Source organism: Pleurodeles waltl, chromosome 1_2, assembly GCF_031143425.1.
Source record: "Pleurodeles waltl isolate 20211129_DDA chromosome 1_2, aPleWal1.hap1.20221129, whole genome shotgun sequence".
In the NCBI taxonomy this organism is placed as follows: domain Eukaryota; kingdom Metazoa; phylum Chordata; class Amphibia; order Caudata; family Salamandridae; genus Pleurodeles; species Pleurodeles waltl.
Window position 1 is genome coordinate 949,856,776 of NC_090437.1, and position 27,505 is coordinate 949,884,280.

At 46.5% G+C, this 27,505-nt stretch overlaps 1 protein-coding gene across 5 annotated transcripts in view; it reads left to right on the forward strand.

Annotated features, from left to right (window-relative positions):
- Positions 1–27,505, forward strand: part of SGCZ (sarcoglycan zeta) — a 4,310,842-nt gene that overhangs the window by 3,806,805 nt on the left and 476,532 nt on the right. The gene's annotated exons all lie outside the window — the stretch shown is intronic.

The window sequence follows — 27,505 nt, forward strand, 5'->3', positions numbered from 1 at the left end:
CCATACCTTAAAACGCGCCTCTTGTTTATAGCAGAGGAAGGCAGATATAAAGCGATGACGTGCCATAAATAAGAGTTGTATCAGTCCAGTGGCACACTGTGATAGCATTTCCGAAATCTCAATTGTGTATATCTTAGACAAGGTTAACATTATTCTACAAAGCTGACTTCCTGGGTATTTATCGATTTCTCCCAGTAAATGACAATTTATCTTACATTTCTTCTTTGCGTCACATTTTGCCTGGTAGCCGTGTACCGAAAGGGTGTATCTAAATCTACGCGCCGCACCTCGGGTGTAGTATCATCCAAGTAGGAATCAAATCTGAGTTCCCTATTAATGAGTAAATACCTTAATAACATGTAACTCTGATGCTAGTTATAATTAACGCTACACGCGCCAATAACATTGATCACTTTGGTTGTAGCTCTAGTTATAAGGTTTGAATTTTCTCAGCAAACCCGAACCCAGTCCATTCAAGCTTCCTCGTTTATGGCCTAATCAAATGCGCTTTCCCGTGCTTTTCATTTCCGAAACCACATTAACAGTCTTCTTTATATATTTTTATGTAATAGGCATACATAGAACCCGACCCACAACAAGACCAGCTTTAAGGCAATTCTTTCCTAAATACAATTAATTCCAAACTCCAATCGTATTAAGTCTAGCGGGGTACCCAAGCCTAATCTGAGGAGAGTTCTCAGAAAGATTCTCTGATTCTGAACAGATGTAGCGTTAAACAACTCCCAGTGCTCAGTCCAATAAACAGACAATGCAATTGCCTTCATCTCATAAACCCGATTGATTGAGCTCTCGGAGTTTAACCGTACATTTCAGCATAGCACAAATATTTTTGGTCAGACTGCAACTTTGACTGCTCTGTTTTTTTAGACCATTTTGATAGTCAATTAACCTCTCTTTCAAGCAAAACCCTTTTTTTGTTTATAGTAAAGATGCGCATTCACTGCCTTTTAGTTCATTAACATATAGCTTGTCTGGTGAGGTTTCTGATGTTTATCCTTCAGTACACAGTGTATTGATGGCTCCGTTAGTGTTAACAGTACTGGGTCATCTGCATACATAAAAATTGCAATCTTTTTGCTCCCATTGGTGGGGTAGCAGGGTTCAAGTTGTCAATCTTCAACGTCATTAATAAATACACTAATTAGCAGAGAAGCTAAAACACAACCTTAATGTACCCCCACAGCTATTACAGAACAATCTGCACTCTCCCTGGTTTCCCATACCTGACTTTAGCTGATGGTTGGTCATGCAGGATTTGCAGAGCTGCTCTCATGCGTTTTGGCATCCTCTTTGCATGTTAAATTTACTTTAACAGACTTTGATCAATAGAATCAAATAACATATTAAGAAAAATAAATGTCAGGGACAGGAGCATATTTTTGAGTTCCCAATATTTTGAGATAATCATACAAATTCTGGAAACATGGTTTACAGTACTAACTCCTGTCCTGAGCCCTGCCTGAGATTAGTCAATGTATCTTTTTTATTTACCCAATCCTGTAATTGATGTAGAAACAATCTGTAGCATATTTCCCTACACCATCAAGCAGTCAGATAAGCCATTAACTGGATTTGAACTGGATCATTTCTTGAATCCAGGAACAAGTAACTAGTGTGCCCAATATAGAGAAGTATTAAAAATAGCAGCAAGCTATTTGGCCCAAAGTTTTAGATCAGCATGGAATTAGCCAATGGGCACTCTGTCTGGGCTAAGGGCCTTGTTTGGTTTTCCTCTTTGAATTTTCTCATCTTCTGCAATACTAATATAAACAGGCAAGTTTACTAATTTTTTTGGCCTTCTTCCCTAACTATGACACTGCTGTATGCCTACTCTTTACACTCTCCAATAAGCACGGGAGAGTGACATTTTTCACCCATTCGATAGTGCCTACTCCTGCATCCAGAGAACTGGTCCACCCTGGATATGCCCATGTTACCATTTCCCAGATCCATTTATATCCTTATTGTCTACTTCTGTTTTTGGTGCTTGCCTTATTTTCTACTGCACCTGCTTCTTCTTGCACAGCATTGTTTTATTTTCTTTTTAGAAGCCTCTGTGTCTCCTCACCCACAGAGTGTGACAGTGTAATCTGAATGCTCTGTTTAGCGGGCCATTCTTTCTTACGCAATATCCATCAAACAATTTAAACTCTTGGATTAATCAGTTTATGTTTAACCCTTGTGTGGCAAGATCCAATAAAGGGTTGTGATAACTTATCAAACAAGATCTCAAATGAATTAATCATGCTAGACTCACTCCACATACCATCTCGAAATACTTTGCCTAGTTCCATCTTAGCTAACTTGTTAGTAGCTATGTAACTGCTATGTAATGTTCTGACTTCCATCCTATCTCATGATATTGAGCATTTCTAACACGGTAGCCATTAAATGCCACACAGCTAACTAAGGGTTCATGATTGCTCCCCATCCATTACTGTACCTCCACATCCAACATTATCACCCAGGCTTCCAGATTTTTAAAGAAATAGTCCTCTAATATAAGTTTTATCTCAGAGTATTTATTTCTGGTGTATCAAAAACTGTGGGGCCATTTAAGATTTGCAGACCACTTGAGGTCATCAGAGATAACAACTTGAGCTCCCTTTCTACAATTTTTGCCTCTATTATCCCCGCTGGAATTCTTCCTTCCTATTCTCTTCTCTTGACATATCTTGCACCATGCCCAATTTAAAGTCTCCCCAGACCAGGACTATGTTGTTTTCTCCAAGGGCCCATTATCATCAAAGCCCTCGATGCCCCCATCCTGCCACCCTTTCCATGGTGGTGGAACCACCATGAAAAAGCTGGTGGTATGGGGACTCGTAATCCAGAGCTGCCCTGGCGGATTACAACCACCGGGACCACCAGGCTGCCGGCTGGCAGCAACCTAGCGGTGTCGGTGGTCTGACCGCCACAGTCATAATGTGTCGGTCAGACTGCCACTACCACAGCGGTCCAACCGCCACCGTGAGTCTGGCAGTCTCATGACCGCCAGACTAATAATGAGGGCCATAATTTGTAAGGTAAAAATGATTGTAGCTACACTTATTAGGATTACCATTGTTGTTTTTTTTTTTTTAAATAAAATGCTTTTTTTCTACAGTGTCTGCTAGTACTATTCCTATTGCCTTCATGCATCTATCAGTGTCTGCATGTATGAACATAAGCTTGCAAAATAGTAATCTGTAGGTCCAGGGTAGAAGAATGCTAGCTTAAAGCTGCAATGGTGGCATCCTGGGTCTGATACAAGGTTTTCATAAAAGAAAGAATAGGATGTGCAGGTAAAGTCCAGAACCATACACCGCCTTTCTTTTTCTCTATCAGACTTGGTCATTCCCTAACAGGTCTACCACTTTCCTTGTCCTTCCCTTTGTCTTCACTAAGGGGGTGAGAAACTATTTGTTGTAATACAGGATATCTTTATACCTGTTGTCCAGACTCTTCTCCTGCTGAATTTACGGTTCACAACTGACATCTGCTTGTTGAGTGCTGTCAGTTGATTCTTCAATAACGTAGGGCTCCCTCCTGAGGACAGGTTGGCAGGTGTAGATGATAATATGTTCAGGAGCAGGTTGGAAGGCTCCTCAATGATCCCCATAAGACTATACTTGCAGACTTTATAAATATTGTTAGTCCAACAGAAAGGAGAAGCAACACCATTATTACAGTTTCTGCAAAAATGATAACCAGGACCAGCTCAGTCTCTTCTTTTACTCCCTAACTCATCTGTATGTCCTTGTCATTCTTCAGACTAATACTTTTCATAAATTATTTACCATTGTTACTCTACACACATGTTTTCTCTGTCTCAACTGCACATGTAAGAGGCAGACTCTCTACAAAAACAAAGGATTTTTTATGCTGGTTTTAATAGGCTCCCAGTCTGATGGCTGGCCATCTGGCATATCACACCTCAATGTTTCTCATTCCTGTATCAACACTGCTTCCAAGTCTAAAGCCATGGTCTGATTATCCACCTTCCAAATCACCTTTTAGGTGAGCTTCTGTTTCTTTACACATGAGTACAGAAGAAGATGCCAGATGCCACTAATTATTTACTTAAAAGCTATTTCTAAGGATTAAAAATACTTATATGTTTTTAAACTTTGGCACGTTCGATAGTTGGTGCTAACTCGGTATTGGAGACATTATAACCATGCAATTTCTCTTTCATTTTTAAGATGGTTACTCTGATACATATTAATAATATGTATATTTACAGATGGGTGACTGTGAATTTGGAGATGTTTTTCACTGAAGAAATTCTGAATGACATCAATTAGACAACAAGAGCAAAGTTCAAGTTGTCTAAAATGTCACTGAGAGTTAGAAAACATCCCTTAATTCACTTTTTGCCCAACTGTTATTTTTTTGTTTTGTATGGCCCAAAAAACATCTGTCAATATTTTCAGCTGGAAGGCTGGTGCAGAAGAGTAATGGGATAGCCATACATATCAATGTCTCTCCTTCCTGACTCAAATGACCCAATGTGAAAAAATACCTAACCTACCACCATTAACCAACCTCAAACTCCTTCCCGGTCTTCCTGCCCCTCCTGCAGCAGTGCTTTCGGCTTCAGCCATAATATATGGTGAACTGCAGCAGCTGAACAAAATGAATATTGTTTCAGGTAGGAAACTGTATTCGTTACCAATGTCAAGGGAGGCATTTTATTTAAACTAGCAGGATTGCTCAGTGAATCAATTATTCAATGCTGAGATATACAATAATATGCAGGCTGCAAGCATGAATCACAACAGGCCTCACTCAACCTTTCATCCTTCATAGGCCTTTTATTGCACCATTTGTCATTTAAATCTTTATTGTGCAATTGTAGGAAAGTGCCCTATTTCTTGGCATGGTTACCCCCATTTTCTGCCTGTTGCCAGTGTGTTTGACCATGTTCACTGGGATCCTGCTAACCAGGACCCCAGGTATTATGCTTTCTTCCCTCTAGCTTGGTAACTGTACCTTTTTCTTCCCACAATTGGCATACTGGTCCTCCCATGGTACCTAGGTTATTCTGCCACCTATAGGGAGCCCATGCAAAGGGCTCTGCAGGCCTGCCATTGCAGTCTGCCTGAAACAGGTGCATGCACCCGTTTTCACTACAGGTCACTGCACCAGGTCTCTTTAAGTCAACCCTATGGAGACCCTCTCAGCCTAGAGGGCAGGATGCAGGTACCTGTGTGTGAGGACACTCCTGCACTAACACAGTTGCCCCTACAAACTCCAGGCCGATTTTCCTGAACTTTGTGAATGCGGGGACACAATTTTACAGGTGTACTGGAGATAGGTCACTACCTATGTCCAGCTACATAATGGTATCTCTGAACCTGGGCATGTTTGGTATCAAACATGTCAGAATCGTACCCCAATACTGTTGCAAGTATTGGAAGTATGATTCCATGCTCTCTGGGGGCTCCTTAGAGGACCCCCTGCATTGCTACCATCACTCTTACAGGGTTGTCCGGCAGCCCCAAGCTGCTGCGACCCCTCAGACAGCTTTATGTTCTCCTGCTGCTTGATCTGATCAAGCCTAGGAAGGCAGAACAAATGATTTCCTTTGGGAGAGGATGGTAACGCCCTCTCCCTTTGGAAATAGTTGTGACTGGCTTGGGAGGGGTAGCCTTCCAAGCCACTGGTGTGTGTTGAAGGGCACATTTGGTGCTCTCCATGCATAAACCACTCCACACCGGTTCAGGAATAAAATTGGACAACGGAAAAGGGAAAGACCATTCCCCTGTTCATCCTCACCCCTGGGGTGGTGCTCAGAGCTCCTCCAGAGGGTCCCTTGGTTCTGCCATCTTGTTTTCAAGGTTGGCAGTGAACTGAGTGGCCAGGCCAGGCAGGTGACGTCAGAGCCCCCTCTTGATAGGTGCTTATCTGGCTAGGTGACCAATCCCCTTTTCAGGGCTATTTAGGGTCTCTCTCTTGCGTGGGTCCCCAGAATTGGCCTGCAAGATTCCATCAGGACTCCTCTGCAACCTCCAGTTTGACTTCTGGCCACTGGAACTGTGACTGGGCTCTCCAGGAACTGACAACACTGGAATCCATGAAAAAGACTCTTTTGCAACTTTGTTTCCATGGCTCCTGCCAGCTTTGCAACATTTCCCCGGCTGTGCATCCCCAGAAGACAGCAGCTCCTTACGCTCTTCAGCTGCATGGATCCTGCATTACAGGTGGTGGTCTGCAGTAGTGTTGTTGGTCCATTCTGCCAGCTGTCCATCTTTGGTGGAGGTAAGCCCTTGCTTTCCCATGCAGGATAGTACCCCCATGCACCACATCCCTTACAGCTGCCAAGGCTAGTTTGCATCCCCTCCAAAGGATCTTCAGCCGACGTATAGCTCCAGTCCCCAGCACTCCTTTCTGCACTGCACAGCCCTCTGCATGTTCTCCTGTGGCGTGGAATCCCATTCTGCAGTGGTGCGTGGGCTCTTTCTGCAACTTCTGTGTCCCTGTCCTGTGGGACTCCTGTGGGTGCTGACTCCACATCTGTGGGTTCTCTGTGTTGCTGAGGGTCCCCTGTGACTTCCCCTCTTGGGTTGAGTCCTCCTGGGTCTTGTTGGTCCCCAGCAGCCCCACTTGTCCACTGACTGGGAGTTTGCCTTTGCCAAGGCTTGGTTGAATTCCAGCACCGACACCCATCTACAATCTGCACTCCAGTGTGGGACATCTTCTGCATCCATCAGGAACTCTTCTCCAGCTCCAGCACTGCAGTACTGACCTGTTTTTCCTCATCGTCAACCAACTCCTGCAAGTACAGCTGGGTGGGTAATAGCTCCTACTCCTCCTGGACTCCACTGTGTGACTTCTGGACTTGGTCCCCTTTCTCCACAGGCCCTCTTCCACTGCAATCCAATCAATTAATCAAAAAAAATTATAGAGCACGCTACTCAACTGTGAGGGTCTCAAGGCGCTGAGAGGGGGAAATTAAAAGGGGGGGGCAGGGAGGGTCACTGTTCGAACAGCCATGTCTTTAGGTTCTTTCTGAAGAGCAGGAAGTCTTTGGTTTTGCAAAGGTTGGCGGGGAGGGAGTTCCTGGTTTTGGGGGTGAGGTAGGAGAAGTACATGCCTCCTGTGGTGGTGCGTTGGATGCGGGGGACTGTGGCTAGGGCGAGGTCGGCTGATCGGAGGTTGCGTGTGGGAGTTTGGAAGTTCACTCTTTCGTTGTGGTAGGTTGGGCCGGTGTTATGGAGGGATTTGTGAGCGTGGATGAGGATCTTGAATGTGATTCTCTTGTCTATGGGGAGCCAGTGAAGGGATTTGAGGTGTGGTGAGATTCGTTCGTGGCTGGGGAGGCCAAGGACGAGGTGTGCGGCTGTGTTCTGGATTCTCTGGAATTTGCATTTGAGTTTGAGTGTGGTGCCGGCGTAGAGGGCGTTACCGTAGTCTAGTCTGCTGCAGATGAGTGCATGGGTGACTGTCTTCCTGGTCTCTGGGGGATTCCATGTGAAGGATTTTTTCAGAGTGCGGAGTGTGTGGAAGCAGGAGGAGGTTAGAGCATTGATTTGCTGTGTCATGGAGAGGGAGGGGTCTAGGATGATGCCGAGGTTGCGTGCATGGTTTGCGGGGGTGGGTGCGGGGCCTAGGGCAGTGGGCCACCAGGAGTCGTTCCATGTGGTTTTGTTGGGGCCGAAGATGATCATCTCGGTTTTGTTGGAGTTAAGCTTGAGGTGGTTAGTAGTCATCCAGTTGGCGTTGTTGAGGAGAGCAGCGTGTAGGTTGGTTTTGGCAGTGGTGGGGTTGCAGGTGAGGGAGAGGTTGAGTTGGGTGTCATCTGCGTAGGAGAGGATAGTGATTCCGTGTGCTCGGAGGATGTTGGCTAGGGGGATCATGTAGATGTTGAAGAGTGTGGGGCTGAGGGAGAACCCTTGAGGGACTCCGCAGAAGATCATGGAAGTGTTGGAGTGGAAAGGTGGAAGGCGGACTCTATGGGTCTGGTCGGTGAGGAAGGAGGTGAGCCAGTCTAAGGATTTGTGGCGAATTCCTATGTTGTGGAGGCGTGTGCGGAGTGTTTGGTGGCAGACAGTGTCAAAGGCTGCGGAGAGGTCTAGGAGGATGAGTGCAACGGTCTCGCCTTTGTCGACTTTGGTCCTGATGTGTTCAGTGCATGTGATGAAGGCGGTTTCCGTGCTGTGGTTCTTGCAGAATCCAGATTGTGAGGGGTCAAGAGTGTTGTTTGCTTCGAGGAAGTGGGATAGGCGGGTGTTGACTAGTTTCTCGGCAACCTTGTTGGGGAAAGGGAGGAGGGGGATGGGGCGATAGTTGGAGAGGATCTCCGGGTCAGCTTTGTTTTTTTAGGAGAGATGTGATTTCTGCGTGCTTCCAGGGGTCTGGGTAGGTGGCGTAGTCGAAAGAGGCATTGATTATGTCGCGGAGTATGGGGGCGATGGTTGGGCTGGCTTTGTTGTAGATGCGATGTGGACAGGGGTCGGAGGGGGATCCGGAGTGGATGGAGTTCATGTTTTTTTCAGTTTCCTCGTGTGTGGTGGGGGTCCAGGTGGTGAGTGTGGTGGGGGGGGTCATGAGTGGGGGTTAGGTTGGGTGAGTGAGGGGTGTGTGCGGTGGGTGTGTGTGGTATGAAGCTGTTGTGGATGTCCAGGATTTCGTGGTGGAAGTGGTTGGAGAGGGCGTCACGTAGGGGCTGTGTTTGTGAGGGGTCTATGTTGCTGGCTTTGGGTTTGGCAAGTTCATTAATGATGGTGAAGAGTTCTTTACTGTTTGGAGAGTTGTTGTGGAGGCATGTCTTGTAGTGATCTTTGGTGAGGTTGTCTATGAAGGAGGTAGAGTTGTGGTCTTGTAGGTTTTCCAAGTGAAAGTTGAAATCACCGAGGAGGATGTAGTCTGTGGAGGTGAGAACGTGCAAGCTGATGGTGTCAGCGATGGTGTCGCAGAAGGCGGGGCGTGGTCCTGGTGGTCTGTAGACTAATGTAACTCTGAGGGTGGAGTTGTTGTTAACGTGGATCAGGTAGGGCATGTGTTCTATGTTTTCGATAGTGTCTTGGGAGCTGGTGGTGACTTTGATGGTGCCCCTGTGTAGTATTGGCGATGCCACCCCCTGGCCTGTTGAGGCAGTCTTTGCGTTGGAGTTTGTATCCCTTGGGGGTGGCGATGGCTATGTCGGGTTTTGAGGAGGGGTTGGTCCAGGTTTCTGTGAGGAAGGCGATGACAGGTGAGTGTGATGCGATGAGGTCCCAGAGTTCTATGGCATGTTTGTGAAGGGAGTGGGTGTTGAGGAGTAGGCAGTTGAGGTGGTTGTGGTGGGCAGTATTGGTGTGGTGCATGAGTGTGTTGTTGTGGGGTGTGTTCTGGTTGAGGGCTGGTGTGTGGCAGGGTTGGTTGGTGGGGTGGCAGCAGAGCAGGTGAGTATTGCATTGGGGGTGTTGTGTTTGTTGAAAGGGGGGTTGCTATGGTTGGTGTGTGGTGTGAGGGATGTGGAGCAGGAGAAATGACAGGTGTGGCAGGTGAAGGGGCCATGAGTGTGTGTGGGGCTGGAAGGGGTGCACGTGAGGCGGGGGCCTGGGTTGAGTGAGTGGAGGGTGAGGGGGGAGTAGGTTTGTCTGAGAGGGCCAGGGGGACTGGCGCTGGGCGCGGTCTTGGCGCGGACAGGTGCAGACTGGCTTGCCTTTGGCACACCAGTGGCGCGGCTGCGCCCCGGCTGCCATAAAAGGAGGGGAGGGTGGGAGTGGCAGCCGGGAGGAGGGAGGGCTGGTCGAATGGGAAGGCCCTGAGACTTTGGGGGGGTGGGGCCGCAGGGGAAGGCAGCAGCGGGAAAAAAGGCTCAGAAAAAGACAGTGAGCAGGGGGGAGGCCGGAGGGGCCGCAGGGGAAGGCAGCGGCAGGGAAAAAGGCTCAGAAAAAGACAGTGAGGAGGAGGGGGAAGGCGGGGGGCGACATGGGAAGGCAGCGGCGGGGAAAAAGGCTCAGAATAAGACAGTGAGGAGGAGGGGGTGGGAGGGGCCGCAGGGCAAGGCAGTGGTGGGGAAAAAGGCTAGGAAAAAGACGGTGAGGAGGAGGGGCGGGAGGGGCCGCAGGGAAAGGCAGCGGCGGCGAAAAAGGCTCAGAAAAAGACAGTGAGGAGGAGGGGGGAGGCTGGAGGGGCCACAGGGGAAGGCAGCGGCGGGGAAAAAGGCTCAGAAGAAGACAGTGAGGAGGAGGGGGGCGGGAGGGGCCGCAGGGGAAGGCAGCAGCGGGGAAAAAGGCTCAGAAAAAGACAGTGAGGAGGAGGGGGGAGGCGGGAGGGGCCGCAGGGGAAGGCAGTGTCAGGAAAAAAGGCTCAGAAAAAGACGGTGAGGAGGAGGGGGTGGAGCCGCAGGGGAAGGCAGCGGCGGGAAAAAAGGCTCAGAAAAAGACGGTGAGGAGGAGGGGGAGGCGGGAGGGGCTGCAGGGGAAGGCAGTGGCGGGGAAAAAGGCTCAGAAAAAGACGGTGAGGAGGAGGGGGTGGGGCTGCACGGGAAGGCAGCGGCAGGAAAAAAGGCTCAGAAAAAGACGGTGAGGAGGAGGGGGAGGCGGGAGGGGCCGCAGGGGAAGGCAGCGGCGGGGAAAAAGGCTCAGAAAAAGATGGTGAGGAGGAGGTGGAGGTGGGAGGGGCCACAGGGGACGCAGCAGCTTGGGGAAATGGGCTAAATGTAAAAGACGGTTAAAGACAGTGAGGAGGTGGTGTGGGCGGCGGAGCGGGGAGTGACCTGCCTGCAGATCCACCGCTGGTTTCTTGCAGTCTTGTCTGGGTGTCTTCTTTCCTTCTTTTTCCTCCTTTTGGGTGGTTTGGGGAAATTCCAGTGATTTACTCTTGCTTTCCTGATCACTGAGGGGTACTGTGTTACTTACCTCTGTGGTTTTCTAGTACTCCCAGCTCCCCTCTTCACATTCCACTTACCTAGGTAGGGGTCTTGTGTTCGCTTTCCATTTGTTTAGTATATGGTTTGGACTCCCCATAGGGTCACTATTGGTTATTGCTATTTGCACTGTTTTCTAACATTTTCCATGCCTATTTCCGTTTAGTGTATATACTTAGGGGCATATTTATACTCTGTTTGCGCCGGAATTGCGTCGGTTTTTTTTACGCAATTCCGACGCAAAACTAACTCCATATTTATACTTTGGCGTTAGACGCGTCTAGCGCCAAAGTCCATGGAGTTTGCGTCATTTTTTTGCGTGGACACCTACCTTGCGTTAATGATATGCAAGGTAGGCGTTCCCGTCTAAAAAATTGACTCCGAGGCATGTGCGCCGTATTTACACTCCCGGGCAAAATTCACGGCCGGGAGTGGGCGGGTCAAAAAAAATGACGTCCAGCCGTGTTTGCGCCGTTTTTTAGCGCCTGGTCAGGGCAGGCGTTAAGGGACCTGTGGGCTCGGAAGGAGCCCAGAGGTGCCCTCCCATGACCCCAGGGACCCCCCCTGTCACCCTTGCCCAACCCAAGAGGACGCCCAAGGCTGGAGGGACCCATCCCAGGGACATTAAGGTAAGTTCAGGTAAGTATTTTTATTTTTATTTTTTTGTGGCATAGGGGGGCCTGATTTGTGCCCCCCTATATGCCACTATGCCCAATGACCATGCCCAGGGGACAGAAGTCCCCTGGGCATGGTCATTGGGCAAGGGGGCATGACTCCTGTCTTTGCTAAGACAGGAGTCATTTCAATGGGGGTTGGGAGTCGAAAAAAATGGCGCAAATCGGGTTGAGGCGATAAATTTGCCTCAGCCTGACTTGCTCCATTTTTTGGCGCCCAAGCTCCATATTCCCCTACCCCGGCGCTGCCTGGTTTACGTCATTTTTTTTCACGCACACCAGGCAGCGCCGGCGGCTAACGCCGGCTAACGTCATTGAATAAATACGGCGCCCGCATGGCGCTTCAGAATGGCGTTAGCCGGCGCTAATTTTTTTGACGCTAAACTGCGTTAGCGCAGTTTTGCGTCAAAAAGTATAAATATGGCCCTTAATGTATTACTTACCTTCTATTGGAGAGTTACCCTTCTAGTATTTTGTGGTATTGTGTTCCACAAGTAAAGTATCTTTATTTTTGTAGAACGGAGTGTTTTCTTTCATGTGTGTAAATGCTGTGTGAGTACAGTGGTTTTGCATGTGCTTTGCATGTCTCCTAGATTAGCCTTGGCTGCTCACCCACAGCTACCTCTAGAGAGCCTGGCTTCTAGACACTGCCTATACTTCACTAAGACATAGACCTTGTATAAGGTGTAAGTACCTGGGTACCCACCACACACCAGGCCAGTTTCCTACAAAAATTTATTATAGCCATTAGAAAATTGGAATTCAAATTGAGCTTCACGTGGGTTTTTTAGAAATTGAGTTCAGAACATTCCATTATTAAACTCTTTTGGGAGATTCTTTTGATTAAATTATGTTCAAAATATTACGGTGCCACTAGTTAATCGCATGTCCTGGGTTTGGAAAATGACCTCATTATGTCTCATTTATGTTTAAATGTGTAAATGTTTAAAAGGAGGTATTTAATATTTAGTTTGTTTTTTCACAAGATCTTTACAGCACAAGATGAGGAATCAGTCTTGTATGAACACACGCAGCAACTGTTGGTGCAGCAGCCAAACTTCTAGGTCTGCTTTATTTAACCTACACCAAACAGGCCAAATCTCAATCTTGACAGTTCCCATTTTAATTTGAGTGAAATTGCTTCTCTGGGATAAAGCTATATAATATTTTGTGTGTAGGGATGTAACTGAGTGAGTACCTGCTTGAACATGAGGCCAGAGTTGTTTTCTGGGTGAAGAATCCCACTCCGCTGGTAGAGTTCCAAAAAACTCAGCAAAGTGAAAAGGAGTGAAGTTTTTCCCTTGGGAGGCTCACCAAAGTTAAGATGGCAAGCCAGAGAACTTGCAAAGTTGGCAAGCACAAGCAACATTTCCACACGTGGGCAGTGGCAGCAGGTCGATAGCGCTCACCTTGAGAAAGCTGCTGCTCGCATTGAGAAAGCTGCCATTTGAATAGAAAATCAACTTGAGCGGCAGAAAGAAGTTAGCACCCTCTAACGCTCTGCCAGATGCCATTTGTGTTGATCTTATAGCGTGGGAAACTCCTGGCGCTGGAAATCAGTGCAAACAGCACAACTTACCCAGACTCCACCTCTCGCTGAACTCCTTATAGCTTGACAGAATTATTTTGGGCACTTAACGGAATTCCACTTAGCGGAACTCCACAAAGTTCGCCCAGGCCTATTTTGTGCAAAAAAGTGGAGGCACTGTTGGGGCTTGAGTCACAATTTCAGTTGGTACCATGGTACGGTTGAGTCTCCGCGTCCCTTCAGTTGAGCATTTTACCTGAATTTTTTCAGGGACTCCAAATTAGATTTTTTTTAGCTTCTGACTGTAGGAAAATATCCAACCCACCTTAATTGTTTTTGCAAATCAATTTCTAATGTCTGGTCAGATCATTATCGGATAACATTTTCCTGGTTGACCCTTAGTAAAACACATCTCCACTCACAGGCCCTTTGCATATTAGGAGAGAATTTCATAAAATCCAGCCGGTAGAATTATTTTGCACTTTGGAGAGTAGTTCTTTGTCTGGCCAAGTGAAGGCAAATGTTCTGCTGTTAGACAAATGGATCAGGAACTCAATGGAAAAGCTAGTACCACCTCTTAATTGTAGATTGAAGGGAACTAGGCCTTCTAGCCCGTGTTTTTTTAACAGTCTTATGAAAGAGAAGAAAAAGTGCAAAGTCTTAGAAAGACAATGGAGAAATGGTTGTATTCCCAAAGATAAAGAAAGATATAAACTGGCACTCAAGAAATGCTATGCCAAAATTAAAACAGCAAAAGTAGAGTTTGAGGCTAAAATTGCTGGAGCAGATCATAGAACCAGAGACATTTTTTCTGTAGTTAACATTTTTGGGCCCCAGCAGCCTTCACTAGATCACACCATCCCTCAACTGATTGGTGTGAAAAGTTAGTTTCTTATTTTCAGATTATGAATTTGACTATGCAGGCCAGTAAGTATTCTGGCTTTCAGACAAATGATGAGGTACTGAATATGAAACAGATGAGAAGGGTAATCAATGCACCACTCATTTTGAGCCTATCTCGATGGAAGGTTCTCTGACAGCCTTAAAGAATTTGAAATCTGGCTCTCCATCTGATCCTTGACCATCTAACTTCTTTGTGTTAGGGGCTCATGTGATTAATCCTTTAGTGGATAAGGTGTTTAATATATCATTTGTAACAGCTATGGTTCCAAACACCTGGAAGCAGGCCAAAATTCTGCTTTTGTTGAAGAAATCATCAGCAGATCCTGGGGTACTAAGAAGGCATTATATATTTTGAGTGCTCTTTCACAAGATCTTTACAGCAGGAACATACATGAGGATGCAGTCTTATATGAACAGAAGCAATAACTGTTGGTCCAGTTCCAGACCTCTGACCCTGCTTCCAGCATTATCTAAGAAATTTGAGAAGCATGTGAATCATCAGTTCTTCACAGTTTTGGAATCCAATAACCTACACTATCCTACTCATTCAGGGTTCAGATCCCACTTTAGCACAGACATCACTTATCGAAGTTAGTGAATAAATCAAAGGCACATTAGATGAGGGGGGAAAGGTAGCACATATTATGCTTGATCTATCAGCAGCCTTTGGTAGGGTCCCCCACTCTAATCTCCTGTGGTGTCTGCAATCAATTGAAATAGTGGGTCAAGCACTGAACCTGCTCTCTTCCTTTTTGGAAGGAAGAAGTCAACAGGTATGGTTTCTGTCCTTCTCCTTTAGAGCTTCATGAGTTAACAATGGAAGTGCCCCAAGGCTCTGCTTTGAGCCTTACATTATTTAATGCATATCTTACCCTTCTTGATAGAGGAAGTGTTGGGTGCTAAAGTCATATCAACAGCTATACACAATGTACTCAGATGCAAAGATACTAAGCTGTTGTTTTTGTATGGCGAAGGGGAAGTTTCCATGGAGTTTGATTAAAACTGCCTGATGGCTGTTTTTCACTGGATGGCTATACACCAGCTTAAATGTCATGCGGAAAAAACAGGTTTTTCTTTGGCTATACCTCTTCATATATTTCGCAGAGTTTCTGGCCTGAAAACGCCCTATCTCCAGGTCCTCAGGCAGGTATTGCTAAGAACTTAGGGGCCAATTTAATTAATTTAGATGATAGTCTGTCACTCCAACCCCAAATGAAGTCAGTGGTGGGCTCCTCCTTCAGGCCCTGTGCTCTGAAAATGTTTTTACATTTTCTGTCTCTTTATGCAAAAAAATAAAATTAAAAAAATAACAGTCATTTAGGCCCTGGTCACATTAAGGCCGGATTATGGCAAGGCTCTCTATTGTGGGCAGCTAGAGAAATCGAAGGAGGTTCAGAATGCAGCAGCCCGTCTCCTTTTGAAACTGCCTGGGAGGGCCCATGTATCCCCTCATCTGCACGCCCTGCACCGATTAGGAAGATAACTCAGTTTAAGGCTGTTAGAAATGGGGTCTTTGGTTGGCAGTCAGGTTGCCCAATGTCCAAGCAAGGACCCTCACTCTAGTCAGGGTAAGTCACACATAACCCAAATTATCCTGTGCCCAACCTCTGGTAGCTTGGCACTGAGCAGTCAGGCTTAACTTAGAAGGCAATGTGTAAAGTATTTGTGCAATAAATCATACAACACCACAATAGGACACCACAAAAATACACCACACAGTGTTTAGAAAAATATATAATATTTATCTAGATAAATGCAGGTCAAAACGAATAAAGATGAAATATTCAAATTTAGGGATATCACTGAAAGTGATATCAAATGTCTTAGAGTTGAAATATTACTATAAAAGCAATAAAAAGTGTCTCCTAGAAACAAATGTCTCTTGGAGAGCAAAGTACCTGGTTTGCATTGAAAAATCCTTGCAAGGGACCGCAGAGGAGGAGGTGCGTGGAAAACGGTGAGTGTGCATCAGTTTCGCCCCTTCGCACACAGACTTGTGTTGTTATTTTACACGCGGGGAAGACGTTGCGTCGATTTCTGGCATTAAGACTTGGATCCTCTTCGGGTTGTGGGGTTTTCAGATGATGCGTGGAATCCTGGGCTTGGGGAGCGAAGTCACAGGGGCTGCGTCGATTCCGTTAGGCTATGCGTGGAATTTTCTTACGCACAGCAGGCGCTGTGTCGATTCCTCTCAGGAAGTTGGGCAGCATCGTTCTGAGCTGGCTTGCGTCAATCCAGTAGGGCTGTGCGTCGAAGTTCCGGTCACGTCGCTGGCGATGCGTCGATCTTCTATTGCAAAGTCATGGCTGCATCATTCTGGTCTCGGCGTGCGGTGAATTTTTCACCATGAGCAGGCTGTGCATCGTTCTTGGCAGGCAGTGCGTAGAATTTTCGCCACACAGGGATTTCAGCTCCAGGAGAGAAGTCTTTTTTGTCCTGAGACTTCAAGGACCAGGAGACAAGCTCTATCCGAGCCCTTGGAGAGCACTTCTGCAGCACAGCAAGAGAGCAGCAAGACAGCAGGGAAACAGCAAGGCAGCAGTCCTCTCCAGAAAGCAGTCAGGTGAGTCCTTTGGACAGCCAGGCAGTTCTTCGTTTCAGGGTGCAGGTTCTGGTTCAGGTTTCTTCTCCAGGACGTGTCTGAGGTGGTAGGGCAGAGGCCCTGTTTTTAAACCCAAATGTGCCTTTGAAGTGGGGGAAACTTCAAAGAGTGGCTTGGAAGTGCACCAGGTCCCCTTTCAGTTCAATCCTGTCTGCCAGGGTCCCAGTAGGGGGTGTGGCAGTCCTTTGTGTGAGAGCAGGCCCTCCACCCTCCCAGCCCAGGAAGATCCATTCAAAATGCAGATGTATGCAAGTGAGGCTGAGTATCCTGTGTTTGGGGTGTGTCTGAGTGAATGCACAAGGAGCTGTCAACTAAACCCAGACAGATGTGGATTGTAAGGCACAGAAAGATTTAAGTGAGAGAAATGCTTGTTTTCTAAAAGTGGCATTTCTAAAATAGAAATATTGAATCCAACTTCACCAGTCAGCAGGATCTTGTATTACCATTCTGGCCATACTAAATATGACCTTCCTACTCCTTTCAGATCAGCAGCTACCACTCAAACAATGGATGAGGGCAGCCCCAATGTTAGCATATGAAGGGAGCAGGCCTCACAGTAGTGTAAAAATGAATTTAGGAGTTTAAACGCTACCAGAACATGTAAACTACACAGGTACATGTCCTGCCTTTTACTTACACAGCACCCTGCCCTAGGGGTTACCTAGGACACACCTTAGGGGTGACATATGTAGAAAAAGGGGAGTTTTAGGCTTTTAAATGCCAAGTCGAAATGGCAGCGAAACTGCACACACAGGTCTTGCAATGGCAGGCCTGAGACAAGGTTAAGGGGCTACTGAAGTGGGTGGCACAATCAGTGCTGCAGGCCCACTAATAGCTTTTAATCTACAGGGCCTGGGCATATATAGTGCACTCTACTAGGGACTTATAGTAAACTAAATAGCCCAATTGGGTGTGATCCAATGTTACCATGCTTAAAGGGAGAGAGCATATGCACCTTAGCATTGGTTAGCAGTTGTAAAGTGTGCAGAGTCTAAAAACTAGCAAAAACAGTATCTCAAAAGTGGAGGGAGGCAGCAAAAAGTTAGGGGTGAACATCATAAGGCTGTCAGATCTAACAAAGGCATAAGTGCTAATTCATGGAGCATTATGTTTGTCCAGAAGTTTGCAGAAGTTCACAGCAAGTATCTTTTTTTATTTTCTATCAAGAAATCTGAGGTCTGCCAATAAGGAGAAGAGATGCATGAGAAGAGACATCACATCATCCACAGTACTGTCAAACAGAAGGCCTGTACAGTGATTTCAGTCCTCCAATTTCTCCTGCTTGTGCAGCTTAGTGTCACTGCCAACTGAGAGCTTTACGATTGCCCCAAAGAAAGCTGCTCCTCAGAAAGTGGTCAGTGAGAAGAAGCCTCTTTTCACCAGTGGTGTGCCGATCGCAACCGTTATCAGGAGATGTGTGCCTGCCACACTGGCCTCTGGGGAGGAACCTGGAAGCAGCACTCTCGCATCTGCAGCACCACACCAACCAAAGCCAAAGACCATGTCTGTCAGTGAGCCACTGCAATCATGGCAATGGCAACAAGCAGTGACATTGAATTGGATTTGTCCCTTTCGCAAAGTAGTACAAAATCATTTCAGGAAACAGAACAAAGTGGACAGCAGCGACAGCCACCAATAGTAGACCTCACCATAATTGGAGTGTTAGCCCTGACAGCCTTAGAGAGGTCTTCCCCCACATTTTCACCTGCCTCCTGCCATTTTTTAAATCTCCTTTTTGTTGGTTTTAGGACTCTGCGTACAACTTCTGACCGGTGCTAAAATGCTTCTGCTCTCTCCCTTAAACATAGTAACTTTGGCTCGTACACATTTGGCATATTTAATTTTCCTTTAACTCACTAGTAAAATGCACTAGATATACCCAGGGGATTTATATTAAATGCTACTATTGGGCCTGCAGCACTGAATGTGCCACTCATATAAGAAGCCCCTTTACCATGTCTCAGGTCTGCCATTGTTAGGGTTGTGTGTGCAGTTTCACTTGCTCTTTTCCTGGGCATTTAAAACTACTTGCCAAGCATTAAATTCTGATTTTATTACATACAAGCCACCCGTAAGGTAGGCCCTAGGCAACCCATAGGACAGGGTGCTATGTAAGTAAGAGGAGGGACATGTACTTATGTGTTTTAGATGTCCTGGTAGTGAAATCTCACAATGTCCTTTTCATTCCTGTGAAGCCTGCTCTTCTCACAGGCCAGCATTAAAGATTGCCTGATATAGTTTTAAGCAGTGATTTCTGATATGAGAGGGAAAGACTTGGTATATGTAACATGGTTGAAATGGTAGTAAGAAATCCTAGTTGCTGGTTAAGTTGGATTCTACATTACTACTTTAGAAATTATACTTTTAGAAAGGAGACTTTCTCTACACTTACTGCCATCAGAGCCTAACATATTGTCTCTGATCCACATCTGGTCTGTGCTGGTTGACAGCTCCCCTTGTGCATTCCACCCAGACAGCTATAAACACAAGACACTGAGATGCAACTGCATTCATCTGCATGCAGATGGGTTGTCCTGGAGCAGAAAGGGAGGAGGGGCTCTCTCTTACACTTCAAAGGCCAGTGGGACCACAGGATTCCTGGTAGACAGGACTGGGTTGAATGGGGAACTTGTGCACTTCAAAACCACTCTTTGAAGTTTCCTCCTTCAAAGGCACTTTTGGGTATATTTTTGGGGTCTTTGACCCCACCAAATTAGACACTTCTCAACCTACAACTGGCTCTGACAGAGGGACTGCCTGGATGCCCAAAGGACTCATCGGGACTGCTTTGCTGGAAGGACTGCTGGCCTGCTTGTTGCCCTGCTGACCCCTGACTCTGCTGGAAAGATACTGCCTTCCTTTTTAACCCCTTCTGTGCCCAGGAGGTAATGGTTATGTCCTGAGGCACAGTGCTCGTGTGCCCAGACGTAACCATTACGTCCTGGGCACAGAGCCTAGAGGGAGCGCTAGCGCTCCCTCTGTGGGGTCCCCCCCACCCCCCCCCCAAAGGCAGGGATGGAAGGGGAAGCCATTCCCCTTCCACCCCCGATCCCCCCAACCCCCCTGTGACGTCAGCGCGCAATCCCGTGCTGACAATCACAGACGCCTCCTCCCATTGCGCTGGATCGGAAGAGAAATGCAAAGCATTTCTCTTCCGATCACGTGGAGGAAGCCGGAGAGGCTTCAAAGGCAAGGAAATACATTTCCTTCCCTTTGAAGTCTCTGTGAGCGTTTTAGCAGCCGGATTGCAAGAAATCCGGCTGCTAAAACGTCCACTAGACACCAGGGATTTTCTTTTTATAAGGAAATTGGCATGAGGGAGCGACCCCTTGTGCAAGGGTCGCTCTGGGGGGGGGGGGGGCATTTTTTAAAGGCCTTTTCTGCCCCCCCCTGGGGGCACATCGGCCTATTATTAGGCCGATCTGCCCCCGGGGGGTAGAAACCTCTAGGCACTAGGGATACATTTTTTATTTTTGTTTTGTTTTTGTTTTTTTAGTTTTTTTTAGAGGTGGGGAGCGACACCTTAGGCAAGGGTCCCTCCCCTAGGAGGCAAATTATATTTAGGCCATTTCTGCCCCCTTTGGGGGCAGATTGGCCTATTTTTATGAGGCCAATCTGCCCCAAGGGGGACAGAAACCACTAGACACCAGGGAGTTTTTTTTTTTTCTTCGTGAATTTCAGGCAAGGGGAGAGACCCCTTAGGCAGATCAGCCTATTTTAATTAGGCCGATCTGCCCCCAATGGGGGCAGAAACCACTAAGCACCAGGGATTTTGTTGTTGTTGTTGTTTTACAGATGGTGAGCGACCCCTTAGGCAAGGGTCCCTCCCCTGGAGGGGAAAATTTTATTTAGGCCATTTCTGCCCCCTTTGGGGGCAGATCCGCTGATTTTAGGTCAATCTGCCCCCAAGGGGGGCAGAAACCACTAGGCACCGGGGATCTTTTTTTTTGCGCCAATGTCATGCAAGGGGAGCGACCCCGTAGGCAACGGTCGCTCACCGGGGTGGTGGGGGGACAAATTTATTCTAGGCCATTTCTGCCCCCCATGAGCAGATCGGCCTATTGTTATTAGGCCGATCTGCCCCCGGGGGGGCAGAAACCTCTAGTCGCCAGGGCCATACCCCAACCCCAAATAAATGGGGCCAAATATTCTGCCCACTAGTAGGCAGATGGGGCAATTACCCCTGATCCACACCCCGGGGGACAGAAAGTCTACAAGATGCCAGGGAATTTACAAAAAAACAAAAAATATTGGGGTGGTGGCTAACAACCAGTATGGGCCTGGTTACGCCCCCACCTCAAATGAAGGGGGTAACAGTCTTTCAGCTCTCCCCCGCACTCTAAAACATCTTATCCCACAGCAAGCAAGAAGACATTTGATTATTTTGGGTTTAAGTTTTTCATTTGGCCCATGAGAACTTGGCTTACTCTCAAAATCGTCCCACTTGGAATGGTGAGGGCTGCACTTTATGGACTTTGGGACGCTGCCATGTAGAAAAATCCACAAGACCTAGATACATCTGAAAACGAAACATCTTGGTGATTCCATTTTTGTACCCACAATCCCCTGCAAACCTCCAACTTTCCTGGAAATCACACATTTTTCCCACGTTTTTGTGATGGAACCTTCCGGAATCTGCAGGAATCCACAAAATTCCTACCACCCAGCATTGTCTCATCTATACTGATAAAAATTCTGCTACACTTGTCAGCCTAAAAATTTTTTTGGCAAACTGCCCTTTTGGGCCCCCTTTCTTCCCCCTCAATATCGACATGTTTTTGGCTCTTCCCTTTCACAAGCACTTGGCCCATCTATACAAATGAGGTATCATTTTTACCGGGAGACCAAGGGGAACATTGGGTGGTATGCAATGTGTCCCAGTGCGGTGATCCCACACAGAAATGTGGGAAAAATATGATTTTTTTGCTAAATTTGAGGTTTGCTGAGGATTATGGGTAAGAAAACATTGGGGCATCCACGCAAGTCACACCTCACTGGACTCCCTCGGGTGTCTAGTTTTCAGAAATGTCTGGGTTTGGTAGGTTTCCCTAGAAGGCTGCTGAGCCCAGGACCAAAAACGCAGGTGCCCCCCTGCAAAAACCGGTAGTTTTGTATTTGATAATTTTGATGTGTCCAGATAGTGTTTTGGGGCATTTCCTTTCGTGGGCGCTAGGCCTACCCACACAAGTGAGGTACCATTTTTATCGGGAGACTTGAGGGAACGCTGGGTGGAAGGAAATTTCTGGCTCCTCTCTGATTCCAGAACTTTCTGTCACCGAAATGAGAGGAAAAAGTGTTTTTTTGGTCATATTTTGAGGTTTGCACAGGGTTCTGGGTAACAGAACCTGGTCAGAGCCCTACAAGTCACCCCATATTGGCTTCCCCTAGGTGTCTAGTTATCAAAACTGTGCTGGTTTGCTAGGTTTTCCCAGGTGCCGGCTGAGCTAGAGGCCAAAATCCACAGGTAGGCACTTTGTAAAAAACACCTCTGTTTTCTGTGAAAAAATGTGATGTGTCCACGTTGTGTTTTCGGCCATTTCCTTTCGTGGGCGCTAGGCCTACCAACACAAGTGAGGTACCATTTTTATCGGGAGACTTGGGGGAACGCTGGGTGGAAGGAAATGTGTGGCTCCTCTCAGATTCCAGAACTTTCTGTCACCAAAATGAGAAGAAAAAGTGTTTTTTGGTCAAATTTGGAGGTTTGCAAAGGATTCTGGGTAACAGAACCTGGTCAGAGCCCCACAAGTCACCCCATCTTGGCTTCCCCTAAGTGGCTAGTTTTCAAAAATGTGCTGGTTTGCTAGGTTTCCCCAGGTGCCGGCTGAGCTAGAGGCCAAAATCCACAGGTAGGCACTTTGTAAAAAACACCTCTGTTTTCAGTGAAAAAATGTGATGTGTCCACATTGTGTTTTGGGCCATTTCCTTTTGTGGGCGCTAGGCCTACCAACACAAGTGAGGTACCATTTTTATCGGGAGACTTGGGGGAACGCTGGGTGGAAGGAAATTTGTGGCTCCTCTCAGATTCCAGAACTTTCTGTCACTGAAATGAGAGGAAAAAGTGTTTTTTGGTCAAATTTTGAGGTTTGCAAAGGATTCTGGGTAACAGAACCTGGTCAGAGCCCCACAAGTCACCCCATCTTGGATTCCCCTAGGTGGCTAGTTTTCAAAAATGCGCTGGTTTGCTAGGTTTCCCCAGGTGCCGGCTGAGCTAGAGGCCAAAATCCACAGGTAGGCACTTTGTAAAAAACACCTGTGTTTTCTGTGAACAAAATGTGATGTGTTCACATTGTGTTTTGGGCCATTTCATTTTGTGGGCGCTAGGCCTACCCACACAAGTGAGGTACCATTTTTATCGGGAGACTTGGGGGAACGCTGGGTGGAAGGAAATTTGTGGCTCCTCTCAGATTCCAGAACTTTCTGTCACCGAAATGCGAGGAAAAAGTGTTGTTTTGGTCAAATTTTAAGGTTTGCAAAGGATTCTGAGTAACAGAACCTGGTCAGAGCCCCACAAGTCATCCCAATGTGGATTCTCCTAGGTGTCTAGTTTTAAAAAATGTGCCGGTTTGCTAGGTTTCCCTAGGTGCCGGCTGAGCTAGAGGCCAAAATCCACAGGTAGGCACTTTGTAAAAAAACACCTCTGTTTTCTGTGAAAAAATGTGATGTGTCCACGTTGTGTTTTGGCCCATTTCATTTTGTGGGCGCTAGGCCTACCCACCCAAGTGAGGTACCATTTTTATCGGGAGACTTGGGGGAGTGCTGGGTGGAAGGCAATTTGTGGCTCCTATAAGATTCCAGAACTTTCTGTCACCAAAATGAGAGGAAAAGGTGTTTTTTTGGTCAAATTTTGAGGTTTGCAAAGGATTCTGGGTAACAGAACCTGATCAGAGCCCCACAAGTCACCCCATATTGGCTTTCCCTAGGTGTCTAGTTTTCAAAACTGCGCTGGTTTGCTTGGTTTCCCCAGGTGCCGGCTGAGCTAGAGGCCAAAATCCACAGGTAGGCACTTTGTAAAACACACCTTTGTTTTCTTTGAAAAAATGTGATGTGCCCATGTTGTGTTTTGGGCCATTTCCTTTCGTGGGCGCTAGGCCTACCCACATAAGTGAGGTACCATTTTTATCTGGAGACTTGGGGAAACGCTGGGTGGAAGGAAATTTGTGGCTCCTCTCAGATTCCTGAACTTTCTGTCACTGAAATGAGAGGAAAAAGTATTTTTTTGGTCATATTTTGAGATTTGCAAAGGATTCTGGGTAACAGAACCTGGTCAGATCCCCACAAGTCACCCCATCTTGGATTCCCCTAGGTGTCTAGTTTTAAAAAATGTTCTCGTTTGCTAGGTTTCCCCAGATGCCGACTGAGCTAGAGGCCAAAATCCACAGGTAGGCACTTTGCAAAAAACACCTCTGTTTTCTGTGAAAAAATGTGATGTGTCCACGTTGTGTTTTGAGCCATTTCCTTTCGTGGGTGCTAGGCCTACCCACACAAGTGAGGTACCTTTTTATCGGGAGACTTGGGGGAACACAGAATAGCAAAACAAGTGTTATTGCCCCTTGTCTTTCTCTGCATTTTTTCCTTCCAAATGTAAGGCAGTGTGTAAAAAAGACATCTATTTGAGAAAAGCCCTGTAATTCACATGCTAGTATGGGCATCCCGGAATTCAGAGATGTGCAAATAACCACTTCTTCTCAACACCTTATCTTGTGGCCATTTTGGAAATACAAAGGTTTTCTTGATACCTATTTTTCACTTTTTATATTTCAGCAAATGAATTGCTGTATACCCGGTATAGAATAAAAACCCATTGCAAGGTGCAGCTCATTTATTGGCTCTGGGTACCTAGAGTTCTTGAGGAATCTACCAGCCCTATATATCCCCACAACCAAAAGAGTCCAGCTGATGTAACGGTATATTGCTTTAAAAAATCTGACATCGTAGGAAAAAGTTACAGAGTAAAACGTGGAGAAAAATGGCAGTTTTTTTTTACCTCAATTTCAATATATTTTTATTTCAGCTGTTATTTTCTGTAGGAAACACTTGTAGGATCTACACAAATGACCCCTTGCTGAATTCAGAATTGTGTCTACTTTTTAGAAATGTTCAGCTTTCTGGGATCCAGCATTGGTTTCTCACCCATTTTGGTCACTAACTGTAAGGAGGCTGAAAGCACAAAAAATAGTAAAAATGGGGTATGTCCCAGTGAAATGTCAAAATTGTATTGAAAAATTGGGTTTTCCAATTCAAGACTGCCTGTTCCTGAAAGCTGGGAAGATGGTGATCTTGCCACCGCAAACCCTTTGTTGATGCCATTTTCAGGGAAAAAACCACGAGCTGCCTTCTGCAGCCCTTTTTCCCAATTTAAAAAAAAAAAACTAAATGTTCACTGTATTTTGGCTAATTTCTTGCTCTCCTTCAGGGGAACCCACAAAGTCTGGGTACCTCTAGAATCCCTAGGATGTTGGAAAAAAAGGACACAAATTTGGCGTGGGTAGCTTATGTGAACAAAAAGGTATGAGGGCCTAAGTGCGAACTGCCCCAAATAGCCAAGGGGGAAAAGGCCTGGCAGCAAAGGGGTTAAGTGTTCTCCAAGGGCTTGGATTGAGCTTGCCTCCTGTTCTGAAGGCTATCAAAGACTTCACCAAAGGTAAGGCAATCCAGTGCATTGGAAACTCAATGAAAAACCTGCTGAATTGACACAGCGCTTGCTCTACAGCTGAAAAAATCACCACATCACCTCCTGGATCAATGCAACACCAGTTGCCTCTGCGTAATTCATTTTGGGTTTTTCACACCTCATCCCTGGCCATTAAAATATCCCACCATTGCAGTGAGGAACTAAGGATGCCCTCCTGGAAACCGGCACAATTGCCTTGCAGCATGAAAAGAAACAACACATTGCCTTTGCTGCCCCAGAAAAATTGATGCATTGCTTTACTTTTCAATGGATCTCCTCCTCTGCAGTCTCTCTGCATTGTTTGTATTTTATGCATCCCAGGTACTGTGTTTTAAAAGGATACAACCACTGATTCTTAAGGATTGAGACTCATTTAAACCTCAAAAAAGTGATATCTTGACTTGTGCAGATTAAGTTTTATTCAGATAAATATTATCCATTTTCCTGGTCTTGTGTGGTATATTTTTTTGATGTTTTCACTCTGTTACTGTATGAGTTATTGCTCAACACTACTTTGCACATTGCCTTCTAAGTTAAGCCTGCCTGCTCTGTGCCAAGGTACCAGAGGGTGAGCACAGGAAAATTTAGAGTGAATTGTTGCCTCCCCTTACTAGGATTATGGTCCATACTTGGACAGGGTGCATAACTCTAGCAACGAGAGACCCAATTTCAAACACGGAGCAGAACACGAGGTCAAACTTCCTGCTGAGCAAGAAACTCCTATTTTAGAATCAATGGCTCCCAGATCTCCAGCAAGAAAAATGAAGGGTACTGCTCCACAATCTTCTCCAAGCACCCCTTCTGATGATGAATATAGGGACATGGATTGGACCCCAGCAAGGGAAAAGAAAAGTTCCTGAAAGCCTTAGAATCATGGAAGGGGATGAAGACAACGAGCTAGCCATTGTGGAAGGTGCACAAAAGGATACAACATTACTATCCAACCAGCTCTGAGGGATGTGGCGCAGACAGCACTAACAGCTCCCATATTTGTAAGGCCCCAGTAGAGACCAGCACCAACCCGTACTTTAGTAGAATTATGCACTGAAGAGGGGCAATTGACACACTCACATACCTCAGGTTCTTTTTCAGGCATTGGCACTGTCCCAATAAGAAAGTACTCCTCCCCAGTTTGGGACTTTATTACAATTAGCAAAGAGGAGGAGAACATTATGAAATGGTACATTTGCCAGGCTAGTGTTGGGGGCAAGTCCGGTTCACATTATAGTACTAGAGGCCAGATGACCCACATGAAAAAAATATCACACAATCCAATGGGAGTAGAATTTGCTGAACGTGGTCCCAGTGGTGAAGGAGAGGAAAGCCGGGAAACATCAGCTACAACTGGTGAAATCAATGTACAAGGTGAAGAAGAAGGTTACATCCTCACACAAAGCAGCCCTGTCCCCAGCATTGTGCCAGAATCACCTGCCTCAGCAACCTCACGATGGCACAGGAAGACTCAGGGTCAGATGGAGATACCATGGCATACAGTGACTGCACCACAATACATATTAAGTCTACCACCACTTACATCTCAAAAGCCACCTGTGTCAGTGGCCCCAGAAAAGTAGAATTTCCAGACTACAATTAAGGGCATGTTTAGACAGGGTAGGTCCTATGACTGCATCACCCAGTGACATGATTGTACAATGGCAAGCTCACAAAAATGTTAGCACTGAACCTACTCCCTTTTTCTTTTGTGGAAGGAGCAGAAGACTTAGATTGTAGCAGCAATCTGCTCAAAATGGAAGGTTCATATTTGGACTTTTTTGCCAGTGGTGTTCCAGTGCTGCATCATGATGTGCAGCAATTGGTTGGACAAGCATTGCAGCAAAGTTTTGTCCACAATATCCACCAGACGACAGACATGTGGACCAGTTGACCCCAATCAGTGCCAGGAAATGAATTCCCTGGCACTGGTGGTACATACCACAGTGGATTTTGTGGCAGTTCAAAACCCCACGAAATCCATGGCAGTATGCTGGGTCCCGATACTGCCGGCGGTCAAGTGACGGCCGCCGGGCTGGAGACCGTTGTCTCCAGCCTGGAGGTCGTTACCGCCGTGGTGGACGGTGCAGGACATTGGCGGTTTGGCACATGCCAAACCACCAATGTCATAATGGGGCGGTAATGACTGCTGGCCTGTTTGCAGTCTTACCGGCCTTTTTCCACCATCCGCCAGGGTTGTAATGAGGACCATGGTCTGCAACATACTGACCACCTGCAGATTAATCCTCACTCATTTCAGCCATTCTTTTAAAGC